Source organism: Lolium perenne, chromosome 3 (genome assembly GCF_019359855.2).
Source record: "Lolium perenne isolate Kyuss_39 chromosome 3, Kyuss_2.0, whole genome shotgun sequence".
Taxonomy (NCBI): domain Eukaryota; kingdom Viridiplantae; phylum Streptophyta; class Magnoliopsida; order Poales; family Poaceae; genus Lolium; species Lolium perenne.
Window position 1 is genome coordinate 298,359,807 of NC_067246.2, and position 20,596 is coordinate 298,380,402.

At 41.2% G+C, this 20,596-nt stretch overlaps 1 pseudogene; it reads left to right on the top strand.

The window, feature by feature from the left end:
- The first annotated feature begins 13,545 nt into the window (after nucleotides 1-13,545).
- On the top strand, nucleotides 13,546-17,755 carry LOC127340166 (disease resistance protein RGA5-like; annotated as a pseudogene).
- The last annotated feature ends 2,841 nt before the right edge of the window (nucleotides 17,756-20,596 follow it).

Consider the following 20,596-nt stretch of genomic DNA (forward strand, 5'->3'; position numbering starts at 1 on the left):
ATGTTTCTTCATCAGTGTTTCCACACCAACACTGCTGCAGTACTTCAGATAACCCACATACGGTAGTATTTCTAAAATATCATAACAAACAGTCTAACAGCCAAGTGCACACAACGTGCCGCCGCGGCAAACTTCTTAGTATCTATATCAATGTGAGGTGAGCTGACATGTACAATCTATATCTCTTATAAAGCAAAACCCCACTAGAAGGTCATTTAAGTTGTCTATCTCAACATGCAAGCTATCCACATCATCCATTCTATTAGCCATTCAATTGTCCATGTCATCCCCCACTAACATTCATTAATACTCTACATGCAAGCCACATCATCTATTTTTTAAGCCATCCAATTATCCACATCATCAACTTTTAGCCGCCAACTACATAACCATTTCAAGTCAGTTTTTTTTAAGTTAGCCTCTTGAATAATTACGCATCCTGCACGTTCCTACAAATAATATCCAATTCCAATCAACTTATACCATTTTGTTTTTTTACAAAATAGAGTTATCGGAGAAATTCCCGCTGCAAGGCGCAGGGTATCCTTCTAGTTTCATTAAATACTGTGTCCCCTTGCCATTGATAAGTTGCTTCTCCGAATCATTCATATGTGGAGAATTCGGGAATTTGGAGATTTGTTGATATTTCAAAGGCACTTCCGATGATGCTATCACCTCTGAGTTGGTGTTGCTTTTAACAATGGCGTCGACAAAAATTGAAAGGGATTTCTGGTCAAAAATATCATCAACACCAAGGTGTGCATCGAGCGAGCGAGATTCAAATGTCTTGATCGATAGTATTGTAAAAAAAAAATTAAAGGACTAATCCTTGATATTGAGACGACATTACTGGTATGTTTGTAGGTTCTACTTATAATTAATTTTTTTTCTAATTAGAACAAGTGATTGTGTTACAATTGTATATATAGCACTAATGTCTTAGGGGTATTTTGATCTTTTCATTATTTTTTATAAGTCGTAGTACCTCAAATCATTTTCGTCTTTCGCCAATGTGTAGAAGTAGTCGGTGGAGTGTAACTCAGTAGTTGATGGCTTTAAGCAAAGGACATAGTATTCGGACAAGAAACAAAAAAAAGCTCAATGCCCAAATTCTTTGCCCGTGCGCGGCAATAACAGCCTCGGTCACTGTACGCGACCGATAGAAAATCCTTTAGACCAGGTACTGCAGAACAAGTTCGTCGTCGTGCCGCCTGTGTATTTCGCCTACTTTTTTATTTGTTTATAAACAAGGCAAGTATTTCGCCTACTCCGTACTGACATGCCTTAGGTAGCAAGGTACGTGTACGCCCATGCAATATTATTATCACGCCCAATGTTTTGCTCTAAATACACGTGCACGTATGAGCCGCCGGTATTGGTCTTCTTCTTTTTTGAGCAGCGGTATTGGTCTTCTGATCCGAAACAAATGTGACTATGTGAGTGATTAGCCGCTGTCCTGTGTGGAAAGGCAACGATCAATGATCATATATGAATCTTGAGTAAGGCAGATTGTTGCACGAACGGTGCCATCTCTGCAACAATAATGCGTGCCTGCGGATCAAGTATTTGACGCATCGGGCACGTTGGGCATCGACTGTGCACCTACCTACTCCTGTTCGGTTGATCGGTCGGGCATCGGGAACAATCAGGTCGATAACCAAAGTATACGAGATCAGAGCACGACCTGCCCGTTACATGCGCGCATACATTGGACACTCCACCTACCGGGCTAGCTAGTGGTAGCTTGGGACGGTTGCCACTACCAGAGAGGAAACTTAATCATCTTCGGCAAATGGCGGAGCTGGTATACAATAGTTGGGTTCAGATGAACCCAACAAATTTCAGGAAACCTTCACTAATTTTGTCTCTCGCTTCGCTCATTAGTGGGGACCCAAGTAATGAGCGAAGAATGGGATGAAGCTGGAGGCAGACAAATATCACTCGCACATTAGTTCACTAATTTGAGCATCTTTCCAATACTATTGTCTCTTCACTAAATAATGTATCTTGAAAAACCGCACGTCCACTTATTTGTGGACGAAGGGAGTAGCTTATAGAGTTATTGTGTCTTGAAAACTATGATATTAGAGTAGTAGCTAGCTATGTTATTTTATTTTTTATTTCTCCTCATTATATACTAAAAGCAAGATACGGAGGTCTAAAATAGAGACACTACGTTGATCCACATCATCGTAATTATTTTAACCGTTAGATCTGTAATTTTAATGGACAAGATTTTAAAAAACTACGTACATGTACCAACATATATTTATTAGACTTACACGTTTGACACCTACGTACGACCATAGAAATTATGTACTAAAAGCAAGATACGGAGGTCTAAAATAGAGACACTACGTTGATCCACATCATCGTAATTATTCTAACCGTTAGATCTGTAATTTTAATGGACAAGATTTTAAAAAACTACGTACAAGTACCAACATAGTATATTTATTAGACTTACAGTTGACACCTACGTGCGACCAGAGAAAAAAAAGTCTCAAGACATTACACATAAAGCTGCAATTTCCTTTCCTGTTAGAATACTATAAGCACCGTCATGTTATTTTTTGAACTTTCTAGCATATCACTCTTATTGCATGTCAAAGGAAAAAAAGAGTTTACGTACATCTATTAACATATATATATTTAATAGACATACACTTCTGACACCTACGTGTGCACATAGGAAAAAGAAGTCTCGAGAAATTACACAGAAAGCACCAGCACATATTAGGCTGTTACCCTCAAGAAAAAAAAAAACACCATCACATATTGGACATCTAAGGGAAAATTGCAAAAAAAAATCCTGTTAGTATTCTATAAGCACCGTCACCTTATTTTTTTGAAGTTTTCTAAGCACATCACACTTATTGCATGTCGAAGGAAAAAATAAAATTAGCTTCCGATTAATTATAATTTCAATCCAAACTAATTGTAGTAATTTAGCGGTAAAAAGTTAAGAATTTTAATCAAAATTTAGAATGGCTAAAATATACAAATCTAATGTCACTACCGCAGAAATGTTTAGGAAAAATGAACGATCAATATGCAGTTATCCACGTATGGAAAACTAGCTATATCCGATCTTAGTTAGCCTTTCACTCCGCGCTCTTTTAGAAAAGCAGACAGATGACCCGATATAGGTTGATCATTGAAATATGTTTGTACGTTGTTTGGAATCTAACAAAGTGGTTCAAACAAAATAATTTACAATCTTAGAATAGAAGTAATAATAGCATATCTATCTTTGTATTTAGCTAGATTATAGAACTTTATATAAGGTAATGTCAATATCTTTGAAATAATTTATACTATCATGGATATGCAATCACGTTATGAGGAGATACAATCTTAGTTATTTTAAATTTGTGGGCACATGATTATTACATATTTTTGGAAATAACAAAATAATAACAATATTTTCGACTAGCACATATAACTAACATCGAGCTAATATCATTGCAAGAATTTTTCGAAAAAATGAACTGATCAATATGCAGTTATCCACGTACGGAAAAAAAACCCAGCTGTATCTGATCTTTGTTAGCCTTTCACTCCGCGCTCCTTTAGAAAAATAGACAGATGGTACGGCATAGGTTGATCATTGAAATATGATTGTACATTGTTTCGAATCTAACAAAGTGATTCAAACAAAATAATTTACAATCTTAGAATAGAAGTCATAATAGTACATCTATCTTTGTATTTAGCTAGACTATAGAATTTTGTATACGGTAATGTCAATATCTTTGAAATAATTTATACTATCATGGATATACAATCTAAGTTATTTCAAATTTGCGGGCACATGATTATTACATAATTTTCAAAATAACAGAATAATAACAATATTTCCGACTAACACATATAACTAACGTCGAAAGGGAGTAAATGAGAGAATAAATTTTCAAATAATTTATGATATCATGGATATTCAATCACGTTATGTGGATATGAAATCTTAGTTATTTTAAAATTTTGGGCACATGATTATTACATAATTTTCAAAATATCACAATAATAACAATATTTTTGACTGGTACGTATAACTAACGTCAAAAGGGAGTAAATGGGAGAATACATTTTTCAGAAATTAATATAACAACACTTACAGTTTTCCTTTGTTTCCAATTAACAATGATAATTTTTTATATCATTTGAAGAATACAATTGGTTTGTGTGTCCCATTCGAAAAATCAAACACCATCCGCCATTGATTAGTGGATCCTAATGATTACTAGGAGCACACCTATGGATTAGAAATGTTAACCTCACATAAGAGATGATGATCCTAATGATTACTAGGAGCATACCGTATGGATTAGAAGTGTTAACCTCACATAAAAATATGATGGTCCTAATGATTACTAGGAGCACACCGTATGGATTAGAAGTATTAACCTCACATAAGAGATGATGGCTTGCTCAGGTACAAAATTTAATATGCAGTGTTTTATTATGATGTATCGACATATATTTTTATTCCCTGCCCAAAATAATATCAAAAAATGATAACATATATTCCCTGCCCAATTGATAGTAAATTTAGCTTTGCATTTAGATTATATGACTGTATATACAATGTGAATACCCGCATAACTGTAAATTTATTTCAATATTTTTATCATCACACAAAAATTGACGCCCTCGCATTTGCGAGGGCCACGTTGCTAGTTACTCTAGTTGCAAGTGCAACAAGGTTCTCCATTTGCAATTGGAGATACATACATATATACACCTGCAACGCCTGCCTAGGTTCTCCACTTGCAAGTGCACCATTGAGGTACAATGTCGTCTTCAAGCAATGTGTGGTCACGCTAGGAAGATGGTCACGAACACGGGCAGCCTTCGCCCAGAGGAGCATTAGCTTCAGTTCAGGGCGCTTTGATGTCCATGAGTAACATGTCGGCATGCCGACGCTTTTGGCTGTGTGCATCGATTGATGCAGAGGCCGAGGCTATGCTCCCATATCTAAAAAAACTAGAAGGGGAAAGGGTGTCTCTCGAAGGTATGAAGTAAGGAGCGGCTGGTATCCTGATGGAGGTGGTCGCTGTCCATTTAGAATTAAATAGCAAATGCACAGTCAGACTTCTACAGGACAAAATCGTTCAATAGGCATTAGCATCAACAAAACCTTGCAACTTGTCACTTCCGCACCCGGATGGAGAGGAAGCACGGACTGGCGGGAGCTGGTACTACAGTCTACAAAGGGCAACAACTTGAGTCAAGAGATGATCCGAGCATTCGCATACAAAAGAAAAAAGAGATGATCCAAGAGCACCACAGGATGAATAAGCTTGCTCAAAACTCAAGTGTAAGTGGGTGTGTTCTAAGAGGATGTGAAGTGGTGAAGCCTGCCATGTGTCATATGCTAAAACAACAATTTTCAAAATGTGTACATGAGCTAGGCTTAGAGGTTTCTTGCACTGCTTGTTAAATAGTCATGAGACATGCTTTCAACACAATTAATTTGCAATATAATGGAGTGGTGTATGACGAAATCTCAAAAGTTTAGTTGCAATATAATGGAGTACACTTTCTTGCAAGTAGAACATTCAAGGCTCGAATCGGATTTCGTCAGCCTGAAAAGAAACTGACAAATAACAGAACACGGATGCCACCGATCAGCATGCTGGATATGCTGCTGATGGCAAGACCACTTACGCAGACTGATGATCGATGGAGCTTACTAGCAGGTAATGGATTGGGCAGGCTAATTTGCTCAGGTTGGTCCCCGGGTCCGCGCCACAAAAGGTTCCTGCAGCTCAAGGAACTAATTTAGTGATCATCCATTATTAGCTTAATTTTTTCCATCGATTCTGATGAGGATTTCCTCCATGAAATGAAACCGCGGCAAACTGAATGTCTCAAACTATGGCGGTAGACCTGCAGGGTGCATAAGCCCAGATCAGAAGAGGCAGGCCGCTCTGACCCCGTTGTGAGGCTGGCGGCTGGCGGCTGTGACGGACAAGACGAGGCCCCGCAACGGTGGGAGGGGCCGGCGGCTCGCAGCGGCGGTTCTCGAGGCCGGGCCGTGAGTCCCCACGACGGAGAGAGGGGCGGCGCCTCACGGCTACGACGGAGGGTGGGGGGGCGGGGGCAGGGCCGTGAGTCCACGCGACGGGGGGAGGGCGGCAGTGTCGGCGGCGGCGTTGGTGGCGGGTGCTCGTGGGAAGAGCACGACGAACAGAGTTCTGATTTGAGGAGCTTCCCTTTTCTATCAAATTTTGTAGATTTGATTCTGGTTTAATGAGTTAATAAATTTTAAATGTCCCTTAAGATTTATTGTAGCATTATTGAACTTAGAGTATCACTTATTTAGTCAACGATCACGAAAAATTAAATTATACGGGACCAAGATTCGATTAAACGAAACCAAAGTTTCATAGCAATCACCCTAAAAAAGCTCATGTTTTGGAAGTACCAGAGTTCAGTGGCAACTATGCAGATTGTACGCCATAGTCCCTATAAAAGCAACACAGTAGAAGGAAAGATTGGTTTATGCCGTGTCAAAATACATCCGCCAGGATCGATATATATATATAGCTCGTGGGAGCTAGGGCTTACAAGTTTGTTAAGATTACAACATGGCTAACAACCTACGTAGTTATCTAGTCATCTGTCATGTTTATCTGTACAAGGAGGATCGCATCCTCTACGATTGTCATCGTTTAACAGCCCCTCTCGATCCGAACGTGTACTGGCTAGACAAAGATCAAATTTCAATCTGTCAAACGTATCTCGACTTAGGGCCTTAGTGAATATATCTGCCAGTTGATCTTGCGATGAAATGAACTGAACTTTCGGTGCACCAGCTGAGACTTTCTCTCTGACGAAATGAAAGTCTATCTCTATATGTTTCATCCTCGCATGAAATATAGGATTCGCTGTGAGGAAGGTCGCACCCAAGTTATCACACCACAACGTAGGTGCCTGTCCTTGGAACACTCCTAGTTCTCTAAGGACTGACTGCAGCCAAGACACCTCTGCAGTCCCGTTTGCTATTGCCTTGTACTCTGCTTCTGTACTCGAACGACTTACTGTTGGCTGTTTCCGAGAGCTCCAGGACACCAAGTTGGGTCCATAGAACACACCATAACCACCGGTCGACCTCCGATCATCTGGGCATCCAGCCCAGTCTGCATCTGTGTAGACACTAAGCTCAGTAGATGACGATCTCTGAAACTGAAGTCCAAGGTTAATCGTACCCTTCACATATCTCAGTATCCGCTTTACTGCTGACCAATGCACATCAGTTGGAGTAGCCAGAAATTGGCAAACTCGATTTACTGTGAAGGAAATGTCCGGCCTGGTCAAGCACAGATACTGTAAAGCTCCTACGGTGCTTCTGTAACTGAATGCCATATCATCAGTGAGACTTGTTCCAGAGAATTTACTGAGCCTTTCTGTCGGGGACATTGGAGTGCCTATGTCCTTGCAGTTATGCATATTCACTCATCGGAGAATATCTGATGCATATTTAGTCTGAGTTAGAGCAATTCCACTAGGTGTGTCCGTTACCTCAACTCCAAGAAAGTATGACAACTTCCCCAGATCTTTCACAGCAAAAGATCTACATAGCTTCGCCATCAGTATGTCCACAGCTGGCTTGCACGATCCAGTAATGATTATATCATCTACATAGATCAAAATATAGATCACTACCCTCTTGTCAATGAAGATGAACAGAGAGGTGTCTGCCTGAGAAGGAACAAAACCCAAAGACTGAAGTTTGGAGCTCAATTTAGAATACCACGCCCGGGGTGATTGTTTCAGTCCATACAGCGATTTCTGAAGACGGCACACCCGATTAGGATGATTTTTGTCGACGTAACCTGGAGGCTGATACATATACACCTCCTCCTGGATATCGCCGTGGAGAAAAGCGTTCTGGACATCAACTTGCCGCAGCTGCCATCCTCTCGACACAGCGATAGACAATATCAGACGAACAGTAGTGGGCTTGACGACAGGCGAGAAAGTGTCAGTATAATCAATACCCTGACGTTGAGTGAACCCCTTTGCGACTAACCTGGCTTTGTATCGATCGATAGATCCATCAGACTTCTGCTTGATCTTAAACACCCACTTACATCCAACAATGTGGCGGCCTGGTGGGGGATCGACGAGTCGCCAGGTATTATTGAGACGCAAGGCACGATACTCATCATCCATTGCTGACTTCCAAGCTGGATCGGCAAGTGCATCGACATGGGATGTGGGTTCAGCTGCAAAAGCTCTTTTCTTGGAGTCATACCGAATGATTCCGTCAAACAACTTCACTGGCTTGATCGTTCTGCGAGCAGGAAGAGCTGGAGTGCGAGCTAGGGTGCCATGATCATCGGTTGCACTCGACGCAGGCGAACTGTCAGAGGGTTGCGCCGAGACAGACGGGGTTTCTAGTGCCGGTCCATGGGCCGTAGGCGACGGTGTCCGCGGAGGGGACTCGCCGGAGGGTGCATCTCCGCCTGGCCCATCATGATCCGGTTCCTCCTGATCGACGTGATCGTCAAGAGGTGGTGCATGTGTGGCGATGTGATCTGGACCGACGTGAAGTTCTGGACGAGTACCTGAAACAAGAGGAGGAATACCGTCAGTAGCATTTGCCGCATCAGTACATAGCGGATCATCTGTATCCGGTTCGGGAAGAAGTATCGCAGCTTCTGTGGGAGGAATGTGCTGTGTGGAATCTCGAGCGAATGGAAAGACGTGTTCATCAAACACTACGTCCCGCGATACATATATGCGCCCTGTCGAGCGATCTAGACATCGGAAGCCAAGGTGATTGGAGCTGTATCCAAGAAATACACATAGTCGAGACCTAAAACTGAGTTTATGGTTGTTGTATGGTCGTAAGTTGGGCCAACACGCGCATCCGAAGACGCGAAGGAAACTGTAATCAACATCTTTCTTGAAGAGTTTGGTCACTGGGATGGAGTTTTGAATGACACGACTAGGCATGCGATTTATTAGGTAACAAGCTGTAAGAACTGCATCATCCCAGAAACGAAGTGGAGCAGAAGACTGAGCGAGAAGTGCTAACGCAGTCTCAACCAGATGCCTATGCTTCCGTTCAATAGCCCCATTTTGTTGATGTGTGTGTGGGCAAGAGATGCGATGTGAGATACCGGTGGAATTAAAATACTGATGCAATTTTTGATATTCCCCTCCCCAATCAGATTGTACCGAGAGGATTTTCGTTCCAAGAGAGAGTTCAACGCGTTTTTGAAACTGATAAAACACATGTTCGACATCCGATTTATGTTTCAGCAGATACACCCAGGTAAACTTACTAAAATCATCAAGAAAACTAACATAGTAACGGAACCCGCCAGCTGATCTGATTGCTGGACCCCATACATCTGTATGGACAAGTTCTAAGGGAGAGGTTGAAACACGACTAGAAACTGCATATGGCAGCTGGTGGAGTTTTGCCTGCTGACACGCATCACACACGTGTGGCACTCCATTATTTTGTAGAGGACCTAATTTATTTGATTGAAGAATTGCTTGAACGATAGGTGGAGCAGGGTGTCCGAGGCGGCGGTGCCACAGTTCCTTGGAGAGAGCGATGGAGTGTGCTTGCGGAAGACATCGTCGGTGATGGGGCTGATGTGGTGGAACTGGGTACAGACCGCCGTGCGCTCTACCTCTGAGCAGGGTTGCCCTCGTTTTGAGATCCTTAACACAAAAAGATGAAGGATGAATCTCCACAAAACAATCATTGTCATTAGCAAGTTTATGAGTGGAAAGTAAATTCTTGCTGATATACGGAGAGTGCAGAACATTGGATAGGTGGAGATTGCGAGTTGAACCGGATAAGCTAGAATCACCAATATGTAAGATGGGTATATGCTTACCGTTGGCAACCTGAATTTGCTCATTGCCTCTGTAGTTCTCGTGGACATGGAGTCGCTCCAGATCGTTCGTCATATGATCGGTGGCACCCGAGTCCAGGTACCAGTTGGCGTCGCTGTTGAAGCCGCCGTCGCTGGTGTTGGAGTAGTGGGCGGCGGCGCGATTTGAGGTCTCGGGTTGGATGGCGTGGTTGAAGCGCGAGTAGCACCTCAGAGCGTCGTGGCCATAGATGCCACAGATCTGGCACGTCGACTTGTTGCCACCACGTCCTCGTCCTCCGCCCTGGGCATTGCTGTCACGCCCAGAGCCATCGCCACGGCCTCCGCCGTGGCCGCCACCGTTGTAGCCACCGCCATTATAGCCACCGCCGTTGTAGCCGCCGCCATTGTAGCCGCCGTAGCGGCCTCCTCCATTGCCGCGGCCTCCGTCACCGCGGCCGCGACCACCTCCTCCACGCTGAAAGCCTCTTCCGCCGCCGCGGTAGGTGTTGTTGGCGGAGTGCTGAAAAGCAGCGTCGTTGTGCCCGCCGGAGGAGCGCCCGCCTGTCCACGCCTCGTACGCGGTCAGATGCCCGTACAGGTCACTCAGAGTGAAGTCTTCATTGGCGGCGATCACGGTCATTGACGTGGTGAAGTTCTCGTGGTCTTCGCCCAGACCAGCCAGGATGTAGGAGACGATCTCGTCGTCCCCGAGTGGGTTGCCGATGGTCGCCATCGTGTCGGCGATCTTCTTGGTGTGATGGAAGTAAGCGGACATCGACGTGTCCCTCTTCTTCGGCTTCACCAGCGCGGTGTGGAGCTGCACGATCCGCGCCTTGGACCTGGACGCGAAAGTCCGATCCAACGCCTCCCAAACCTGCGCCGACGTCTTGAGAAGTTGGACGTGGCCGAGGACGGCAGGGGTGAGGGAGGTGAGCAGGCCACTAAGGACCTGCTGATCTTGCTTGTGCCAGGCTGCATACTCGGGGTTGTCGACCTGGTCAGAGCTCCCGACGGTGGCGGCGATGCGTTTTGGCGGAGCAGAGTTGGAGCCGTCGACGAACCCGAACAGATCGTTGCCGTAGAGAGCCGGCAAAGCCTGAGCCTTCCAAAGCAGGTAGTTCTCCTGATCAAGCTTGATGGAGATGGCGGCGCTCAGCGTGGCCGCGATGTTGATCGGCATGGTGGACGGCGTAGTGGTCGGAGCCATGGTCGTCGTGTGGAAGTATTGGCTCTGATACCATATAAAAGCAACACAGTAGAAGGAAAGATTGGTTTATGCCGTGTCAAAATACATCGGCCAGGATCGATATATATATATAGCTCGTGGGAGCTAGGGCTTACAAGTTTGTTAAGATTACAACATGGCTAACAACCTACGTAGTTATCTAGTCATCTGTCATGTTTATCTGTACAAGGAGGATCGCATCCTCTACGATTGTCATCGTTTAACAGTCCCACTGCTGAATGCTTCGGAATTGCTGCACAGTTCTTCTGTTAAAAACCTAGCATGGTGGCCCTCGCAAATGCGAGGGCATCATCTTTACAGGACTGAAAGTGTCCTAGAGATAAAGTTATGCTTTCATGGATATCATATTTTATGATTTGAAAATAATATGGCTAAAGCATTATAAAACCGTTATGGAAATTTAAGTACCGCATGTGCAAGTAACAACTTTAACCACCACTTATTTATCAGCTAATGATTATTCAGTCATCTTCCAAAATACTCATGCGTGCTGTTTGTATGCAATATTAGATCAACAGTAGAACTATGTGTGATGTAAGACCAATATGTGAGGTAGTTTACAACTTTATAATGATAAATTTTCTTGATGACCTTCAATGAAAGTATTTCATCTTAGTTAATAGTTAGGCCAAATTGAAGGGATACATTTGTTACCTTGTACTTTATTGCTTCCTCACAATTACTTTTGTGGTTTCAAATGTAGCATTTTAGATTGTCTTAACGATGAAACTTTTACCATTATTTTGTATATCAATATGATTCTTAAATTAAGATACATAAAATTAAGATTGTTTTTGTAATAATATTGTAATTTTCAGCGGATCCATCAACATATTTATATAATGTTAGCCAAAGTTAAAGAAGTATGAACACAAGTTTTCTATCATCTATTTTTATATAGTAATTTTCTATCTATGTTTTCAATTCTTCGCATGTTATCTCTGACTTCAATTCATGGTTTATACACTATATTTTAGTTTACCGAATGATTGGAATGATTTGTGCTCTTATGCTGATTGTTTCCGACCTTAAGTTGGATGTATTATATAATAGATCATCTCAGACAATTTCTAGGATACATACATTAATGTGGTAATATGTAGTTTTTTTTAAAGAATGTTTAGTGTTCCAATATGTAGCCATATGGATTAGATATGATGCTTAAAATATACGAAATACATAGTCATGTGTTTGTATTTTTCGATTAATATTCGAACCGTATGGAATTTTAACCTTCTGCGGAATGTTTTGGTAAACTGAGTTTCAAAATATATGTATCTTTTTTAATATAGACATATTTTGCTTATTTTTGTACATTGTACACTCATGTATGTATCGTCATATATTTATACTTTATTATTCTCGCTGTTTATTAACAAGTGTCTCCAATTTATGTAGATGCATACGTAAATAGACGCGTTTTATTATATAGCTACATGCAAATCTACAAAATTTTGCGACAATTATGTTTAAACAGAGGTTAGTATATTATAAGTTTACATCATAAGAAATTTTAAATTCATACAAACCGTGACAATTATTTCCAAACAAAGTTTAAATCATTGGATAAGATTTACGAAATCATGTCTTCAACGTTCTAACTTGCTTACTTGCCATGTAGAATTTTTTTCTTGCATGAACTTAGCGATTTTACAAAGGTAGCGAGATAGCCTAATTATACCGTTTTACCGAACAGAGTCGGTTACCTAGCGATTGGATCCCTTATTTCTTTTCATAAGTTTGGGTGGTACGTGTAAGGAAGGAAAAATATCAATGAGATACAATGGGCTGGTTGATCATCAAAGAAAAGGTAATATAACGATTGTTTGGAACGTGATTTAATTCCTGCGGGCTAGATAAGGAAAAAAGTGCCGATCTGTTTTTTCTTGACAAATACAAACGGGCATGTGTACCACATATATGAATGGTGTCTATTCAAAAAGAACGTGTATATCCATATGGCACTTACGTGTTATAAGTTCAGTTTTGTACACATATATTGTTATACGTAACACTTCTTATCTTTAAATCTCAGACGTTAAGATAAAAATCATCGGTTTATATTTTTTAGGCATATGTGGATTAACCTGGTGTCTCGAAAAACACTCTTATTTTGCTTTTAGTATATAATAGAATAGAATAGATGGATGTTCAGTTCGAAGGAAAGTATGCATGTAACATGAAAGATTAGCCCTTTTTGAGATAGGTTTCTTCACATCTACAGACGACTGCAGGGATGAACAGGTACAATTCAGCTTATTTAATAAAAAATATTGACTGACTGAAATCGACAAACAATAGTCTCTAGAATGATGTTACAGGTTACCAAATATGCAAGATGTGCGGTGTTATATAGTCTATGGAGCAGATACAACTACTCTGTTATTATATATTGATGTTTATTATTATTGAATCCACCTATAGTCTACGGCCACTGTCATCGTTTATACATAATCACTATCTTGTGCTGCCTACGAGATGTGCACTGGCAGGAGACCAGCCATTTTTTCTCCCAGCTTCGCCTCCATTAGTCTCCAATGAGTTTTCTTGCTTAGGAACCATCCCCAATAGTCACACGTGATTCTCTTTCAATGCCTCCGACCTTGGCGCTCGCACTGGTGAGTGCTGCAACCGGGGTACTGAGCCCCGTCCTCGCGAAGCTCTCCACGTTGTTGGAGAACAAGTACAGCAGCCTGAAAGGAGTGGGCGACGAAATCCTCGCCTTGCAGGATGAGCTGAGCAGCATGAACGCTCTGCTTCTGAAGCTGGCGGACATCGATGATCTCGACATCCAGGTGAAGGAGTGGAGGAACCAGATCCGGGAGCTGTCGTACGAGATCGAGGATTGCATCGATGACTTCGTCCACCGTGTCGAGCAGCGTGACCCCAATAAGCGCAAGAACATGAAGGGTTTCTTCCAGGAAAGCATTCAGAAGCTCCGAACACTTGGAGCTCGTAATGAGATCGCCAGCAAGATCTTGAAGCTCAAGGCCCGTGTTGATCATGCATGCGAACGGAGAAAGAGGTACAACTTTGATGGGGTGGCATCAAGCTCTAGCACAGTGGTGCCCATCGACCCTCGATTACCGGCTCTTTATGCAGAGGCAGAAAGCCTTGTGGGTATTGACGAACCAAGAGATGAGCTCATCGGGCGGTTAGCTGAAGGGGAGGTAAATTCGGTAAGAAAACTGAAGGTCGTATCTGTTGTTGGACTTGGAGGGTTAGGCAAGACTACTCTTGCCCGTCAGGTTTATGATAAAATTGGAAAACAGTTTGACTGTCGAGCATTTGTTTCAGTATCCCAGAAACCTGACATGAGGAAAATATTGAAAAACATACTCACCGGTGTCACAGGGATAGAGCACTATCCAGGCATAGAAGCATGTGATGAGGAGCAGCTCATCAACAAACTGAGGGGATTCCTCAACGACAGAAGGTAGTATAAACTTTTCCATGATAATCTTGTTCAAGATTCTGTTGCCATGTCCGTATTCTGGTTATGGCGCAGTCCTACTTATACCATTTAAAGATCTATCAGTATTTACTAGCTACCACCTTCGTTAGACATTTCTCATTTGCAATATTTGCGTTCAGTATTTAATCGATTTATTTAATGCATGCATATCTGTGTCCATCAAATTAGATCTTTGAATATATAAAACCAGCTTTTGACAATTATATTAATGCAGTTTTTCTTATATACTTATTTCTGTAAAATATGAAACAGGTATCTCGTTGTTATTGATGATATATGGAGCACGTTGGCATGGCCAACAATCAGATGTGCTTTGCTTGAAAATAACCTCTGCAGCAGAATATTGACAACAACACGCATCACTTCTGTAGCAAGGTCATGTTGCTCTCCTGACTACACTTATGTTTATGAAATGAAACCACTAAATGAGGTTAGCGCTGGAGAGTTATTTTCAAAGAGAATATTTGGTTCCGTAAATCAATGCCCATCTCACTTAAAAGATGTATCCAGTGACATCTTGAGAAAATGTGGTGGTTTACCACTGGCAGTTATTAGTATTGCCAGCTTGTTGGCTAGTAAACCATGCACAAAAGAACAATGGGAGAGTTATCGGAATCATATTAGCTCAACAGTCGAAGATGTTCCCAGCGTAAGCAACATGCAAAGGATTATATCTCTGAGTTATAATGACCTTCCCCATTATCTGAAGACATGCTTATTATATCTGAGTACATTTCCAGAAGATTTTGTAATACCAAGGGATCAATTAGTAAGAAGATGGATAGCCGAAGGCTTCATCAATACATATGGTGGACAAAGGTTACAACTAGTGGGAGAATACTATTATAATGAGCTCATAAACCGGAGCCTGATTATGCCTGCGACACAACTATGGGATCGACATGCTGCCTTTTGCCGAGTACATGATGTGATTCTTGATCTCATTGTATCCAAGTCAATTGAGGAAAACTTTATTACATCAGTTGGTAACAATAATTACACATGGGGATCAAAAGATAAATTTCGTCGGCTATCACTTGATTGCTGTGGTGACGAAAATATTGAAGTACCATCAAGTATGGTTCTTTCCAGAGCTCGATCATTCAGTATTTATGGGTCTTCTGAACACATGCCACTTCTTTCAGACTTTCAAGCACTACGGGTGATGTCTATTGAACATAATCGTACGTAGGAAAATTGTTATTTTAATGATATAGGGAGATTATTCCAGTTGAAATACCTAGCACTGCATGAAGTTAACATCAGCAAGCTTCCGGATGAAATAGGGGAACTGCAACAACTCGAGTCACTAGAGCTAAGGTGGACAGGGATAAAGGAATTGCCCAAGAATATTGTCCGGCTGAAAAAGTTGGTGTTCTTATATGCTAGTAATGTAAGGCTTTTTGAAGGAATCGGAGACATGAAAGCTTTGCAGGAAGTTCGTTACGTGAAAGTCGACAGCAGCACCCCAACAACTTCCTTGGATGAGCTAGGCAGTTTGACTGAGTTAAGATATCTAGGGATAGATTGGCTTGTAAGTGATACATGCAGTGATCAGAAAAGTTACACAGAGAGCTTTGTTTCATGCATTGATAGACTCTGCAGATCCAAGTTTCGGTATCTAAATATTGGATGTGATGTTAAAAATGGCATGACTCTAGATTTCTTGCTGGATTCCTGCCCACCTTCCCTCTGTGTTCTTCAAAATTTTGTGATGAGATCAGGCTACTACTTTTCTAGAATTCCAGAGTGGGCGGCCTTGCTCTCTAACGTCACCTTGATAGCCATCCATATTAAACCAGTTGGAGAGGAAGTTCTTTGGATCCTTGGGTGCTTGCCTTCTCTCCAGTCCCTCTCTCTAAAGACAACAGAAGTAGCCCCTGGTGAAACACTCATCATCAGTAACAGTGGATTCAAATCTTTGGAGAAGTTTTTCTTCTCCTGGAATATTGCAATGGGACCACTAGTGTTTGAGGATGGTGCTATGCCAAAACTTGAAAGGTTTGTTTTTAAGCTAGTGGCACGATGCGTGAGATCTCCATGTGGTGATTTTTATCTTGGCCTCCAACAACTTCCTTCCCTCAAGCATCTCCTTGTTGATATAGATTGTCGAGGTGCAAATGCTGAAGAAGTTCAGACCACAGAGGCAGCCATGAAGAATGCAACTGATCTCACTCTCAGCCATGTACGAATTGATTTCAGTAAATTGTGGATGGACCAGATGGCAAAAGATGATGACGTGGGGAGCGTGGAAGGCAGTGAACATATGGGAAGTGAATGTCAGGTAGAGAGCAGTACTAAAGTTCTATTGGATCAGCATTTCAGAATATTCTTATATTAAGCAACATGGAAAGATGAAGTGTGAGGTTCTAGAAGCTAGAGATGAAATGTATCATCAGCTGAGCACATGAGGACAAAGATGATGTCTCACTTCAACTTCAAGGAGGAAGGGGCTGCAATACATGGATGGCAGATTCACCCAAGTATTGTGCTGGCAGAGGCATTCAGCAGCAACTAGATGCTCGGTGGTAAGGGAACATATCGCCGCAATAAAGAGAAGATATTAGCATGAAAATTCTTCAGCTGCATACCTGCGAATCAAGTGGGTAATACTTGTGCTTTTCATGTAGGAGTACCCATGAGTTTCTTGCATTAATGTGATTGCTTTTCTTCTGTTGTCTGCAGGATACTTCAAGGGGCAGCTCATGTCAGCCAATACTACCAGCTGCAGAACTTGAACTCTTGAAGCTCCAGCTAGCAGCTCACAGCCATCTGTGTCCGTGGACATAACCTCAGGAGTAGGCCTGTGTAGCTCCATGGTGAGAGTGTGCATTGTTGACGTGTACAAGTAGATTGCCTAGCCTTTTCCATCAGTTCGGACTTTTGGTTCAAGTGGCTAGTGCATGAAGCTTAACATGGTATGAGAGCCCCAGGTCTCGAGTTTAAATCCTGGCTCTCACAATTTATTCTAAATTCCCCCGCAGCCTCTTACCGTGTGGCGTGTGGTCCCGGCGCTGCCTCTTTGCCTCTCTACACTTGTTGACTTGTCTTCTCGTCTCCCCGTCACACGTGAGAGGGGGTGTTGACGTGTACAAGTAGATTGCCTAGCTCTTTCCATCAGTTCGGAATTTTGGTTCAAGTGGCTAGTGCATGAAGCTTAACATGCATTAACAGAGTTATAATGGCATTTAAGAGGGCCAATTATTTATGCATTGTGCTCTAGAACTTAAATGATGTAATAGTAGACTTGCTGGATGTTTTAAGGTAGTACTCCCTCCGTACCAGTTTATTAGGCCAATACGTAGTTTGAGAAATAAATTTAACTATAAGTTAAAAAAAATGTATTATATGTCACAAAAGTTATACCATTAGATTCACATTCAAAATATGTTAATATATGTCACAAAAATATACCATTAGATTCACATTCAAAAAGCATTTCCGATAATATAATTTTTTGATTCATAATTTATATTTTATGGACCAATTTCAATTTTTTTAAATGGGGGATACCCTAGCCTCTGCATCAAAATAATGCATTTGACTTCTTTATTACTTTATTTAGAGTATAAACATCACACTTATTACAGATAATCTAAGGTCGATACAAAGATCAACCAACGAAAAAAGTAAAACAACAGATGCCAATGATACATCATAAAGTGATCGTATGATCAAGCCGCTTGCCAGCCACACAGGCTATAGAACCGTCTCCAATGGATTGCACCCAAACTCCATGGAATCCCGATGTTTCTCTGCTTGGAGATAAGACCACGTATGGATCCAATGAATAGCCAAAGAAGATAACCTACAAGAAGGATTGAGATTTTTATTTGTTAAAGACAAAATCGTTCTGCACATTCCATATAGCCTAAAAGTTGGCACAACCTCCCACTCTAATCAGACATTAATATTTCTTGGGAATGTCGTTTAACCAATTCCCAAACAGGTTTGTAACATTAGCTGGAGGAGGTTAACTAAATGTCATATAAATTATGCGCCATACATTTTTTTTGCTAATGGACATTCACAGAACAAATGTTGAATGGATTCATCTTTATCACGGAACACACACGTTTTAATACCTTCCTATTTTATTTTAGTAAGATTGTCTTTTGTTAGAATAACTCTACGATGAAGGAACCACATAAAAATATTGATCTTCAACGAAACCTGCATTTTCCAAATATATTTTCATAGATATATTTGGTACCATTGCTGACCTTAAAAGAACCCCGGCTGAAAAAAATCATTTTTAACTTCATTAACCTTTCTAAAAAGGAGAATCAAGTGGTTTTGATGTCACTTGTGATAACATTTTACCATGTAAATATTTGTTGCGAAGTAATTCTTTCCATACGCCCAGTTCATTCAAAAGTATAAATAGCCATTTACTAAGCAAACAATTTTTTCCCTCAAGCACCTCAATCCCAAGCCTGACTTGATCCTTTGGTCGGCAAAAGATGTTCCACTTTATGAGTCAATATTTCCTTTTGTGTCCACCACTTTACTAGAAAAAACATGATATATAGTAATCTAACCTATTTCTTACCCCTATAGGTATTTCTAAAAAGGAAAGGATGAACATTGGTAAACTCGTCAATACTGAATTAATAAGGATCAACCTATCACCATAGGACAACAATTTATCCAACTACTTAGCTTTCTTTCAAATCTATCTTCAATTGCTTCCATTCCCCATTTTTGAGCTTTCTAAAGTTTATTGGTATGCCTAAATACTTAAAATGCAACGGCCCCAAATCACAACCAAAAAGATATCGATATTCGTCCTCAACCTCCTTAGCTTCTCCAAAGCAAAAAAAAACACTCTTGTGAAAATTTATTTTTAGACCCGATAGTTGTTCAAACATGCACAAAATGAGTTTCATATTTAGGGTTTTACCTAGATTGTGATCCAAGAATAGTATAGTATCGTCCGCATATTTTAATATTCAAATCCCTCTGTCAACGAAATGAGGAATTAGTCCATCAACCTGGCCATCTTCCTTTGCTCTATCCACAACAATGTTAAACAAAATAGATGATAGAGGGCCGCCTTACCCGAGGCCTTTCTATGTTTGAAAATAATGTCGAATGTCATCGTTTACTCTAATTTCTACACTTCCTCTACTTACAAAGTCTTCAATCCATTGTTGGGTGCGCCACCCTAGCCCGTTTGAGCATCGAGCATCGCCTTGGCTCCCCCTTTTTATAGATTTCTCCGTCTCGATAGAAAACCTAATCCATATTTTCTCGAGATTTACTGAGGCGGCGGCGGAGGAGAAAGTACTCTCCTACTCCTTGAGAGGGAAGATTATGCCGCACCGGAGCCTCTGGTGAAGGGTAAATCGATGTCATCATCATCACCACTCCTCCTTGACTTTGGGGGAGGCTTCTCCATCAACATCTTCACTAGCACCATCATCACCACCATCACCATCTCCGAGATCAACTCCATTCCCCTCATAGTTTGTGATAGATCAAACCCTGGATATTGTTTTAAGTGTTATTGCATGATTGTTATTGGCATATTCTCTTTATTTGGTGGAGAGATTATATTTTCAGATTGTGTTGTAATCATTATGCCTCTGATCCACACCATGTTTGGCGCTTGTGAGTAGTTATTCATGTTCCTGCGAGCATATGATGATCTGGCTATGATTATATATGATGTGCAATAATTATTTGGTCAAATTTTTACCTTTTATGTTGTTCTATGATGGTTTTATGCGAATGTTGACTGCATATTACTTCACCTATATGGGCTCATAGGGTTGCACTTTAATGTAGTGATGAGGGTTGGAAGGAAAGGAATGTCAGAAACCGTTTTTCAATACTTTGAGTTGCATTAGAGGGGTTTATGTTGGGGACACATGAACTAATTGCTATGATGGGACATTTATGTCTTAATGATTTATATACTTGCTCATGAAAATGGTTGCAGCTAATTTAAGCTCTACCCCCAAGGGAATGAAACTCGACAAGATATTCACCATGTTGTGTAGAAATCTGAATGCTAGTAAATACATG